This window comes from Staurois parvus, unplaced genomic scaffold (assembly GCF_062004578.1).
Source record: "Staurois parvus isolate SC_StPar_1 unplaced genomic scaffold, SC_StPar_1.0 ptg000218l, whole genome shotgun sequence".
Taxonomy (NCBI): domain Eukaryota; kingdom Metazoa; phylum Chordata; class Amphibia; order Anura; family Ranidae; genus Staurois; species Staurois parvus.
In genome coordinates, this window is record NW_028318014.1 from 1,817,892 (window position 1) to 1,819,708 (window position 1,817).

The window sequence follows — 1,817 nt, forward strand, 5'->3', positions numbered from 1 at the left end:
CTTTGGTCTGTGAAAACTTCTCTCTAATTTATTGAAATGAAACCGTGAGCTTATATATGAAAAATGATGGGAACATCACGTGATAATAGCATAAGCATTATATTAGTCTTTGATTGGTCACTTTACACGAAAACAATCTCTGTCATGGTATAGGTGTGATCTTCTTCAGTCTTATCTTAAAAAGAGAAAAACATTCTTTTGTCTTCCAAATCACACGATGGGAGGGGGTCTGTTCCTGTGAGCAAATATTTCTTAAGCAAGGATTTCTTAAAGTACCACAAAGCCCAGCAGGCAGAAAATATTCACACAACATATGTATTAAAGTATAAAAGTAAATATTTATAAAACTCATAGAAATAGGGTATATATATATTCAATAGGAAACGAAATAGGCATTTTACCAAATCCATCACACTAGGATACTATATATAGTGGTGTGCACTTCGCCAACACCTAAATCAATTTTTTTGTGGTGATACCACATATCTAAGGTAAAAGGAGACACGTGCCTTTTTTGTTTTGTTTTTGTTTTTGCCTTTGTTTGTTGCTTACTCAAGTGTTCTGTACTGCATTATATAAACTCTTTTGAATCTTTTGGATGTATATTTATATAATTTTTATTTTTTGCTGTAGCACAGAATTAGATCCTATATATCACCTGAAAAGATTTCAGTTGCCCCTTGTGCTACCTGTGAATGCTTTAAAGTCACTTCAATTATGTGTAATCTTTTTTATTAAGTATTGGCAAATATTATAAGTTTACAATAGAGATTCAATATGTAGTCTAACAAGTGTACTCATACAAGCCAAATATTACGAGCAAAATACAATATAAGGCCAATAAAAGGGGGGGCGAAAGTATAGTGATAAACAATTGTCACAAGGCATAGAACGTATAATGTCAAAACGTTTCATTGTATTAAAGCCCCTAGACTACAGTGATCAACAGATGTATATAAAATAGTTATGCATCATGGGGGATATCAAACATCTTAGTTCAGTGTAGCTGAGAATAAAATATTTGGGTGAACCTGTAAAACGGTTAAACCATCCATCAATAAAACATGTAAAAAATAGCATAGGAGCTAAAAATAAGAAAGAAAAGAATAAAGTAAAAAATAAGTAAGTAAACAGAGAAAATGGGAATGGGAGGCGGGTTTTGGAGGAGAAAGAGAGGTGGAGTGGGGACATAAAGGAAAAATATGGAATGCTTCACATATTTGAGTGTCATCCTTGTGCAGGGACAATGGTAACCTTCTCTGTATAGCTCCAATTTTAGTATATGTGCTGCCGAAGCAAGCACAGTCACATCAATTATGAGGCTACCCCACCTGAATGTATATCTGACAGATTCCCACATATATATGATACCATTAGCTATACATGATTTGATCTACCATTATTGGTTTCTACTTAGGAAATTATAACACAGATGAGCCAGAAAGGGTTGCTAACCAGTTTAATCACTCTACAAAGAAAGAAAAAAAACTCTCTAGCAATACACACTAAATTGAGCATGTGCAGTGTCTCCACACAATGTTTCTTATCAGGAGATAAGAGGGAGACACTGGAAGAATGGGAGGATCAGAGAAGTCAGAATCAAATAGTATTTTTGCACAATGCAGAGGAATAGCCCCTTAGGTTCCACAGTGAGTGTAACAATCATGCTTTACTATATATACAGATGGATTTTACTGTTGTGGGTTTAGTAACACTTTAAGGAAATGCAGCACTATCCATCTGTAAGCACTGTTTTCAGTACAAAATGCAGTCTTTCTTTTTTTTAATCAAATAATACTGTGCACATACCAGCTGTT

The 1,817-nt window shown here is 34.2% G+C and overlaps 1 non-coding gene across 1 annotated transcript; it reads right to left on the bottom strand.

Moving 5' to 3' along the window:
• Window positions 1–1,196: 1,196 nt before the first annotated feature.
• LOC149460864 (U6 spliceosomal RNA) lies at window positions 1,197–1,303 on the bottom strand. Its single transcript, XR_016313020.1, has one exon. It is a non-coding gene; the product is annotated as a U6 spliceosomal RNA (small nuclear RNA).
• Window positions 1,304–1,817: the final 514 nt, after the last annotated feature.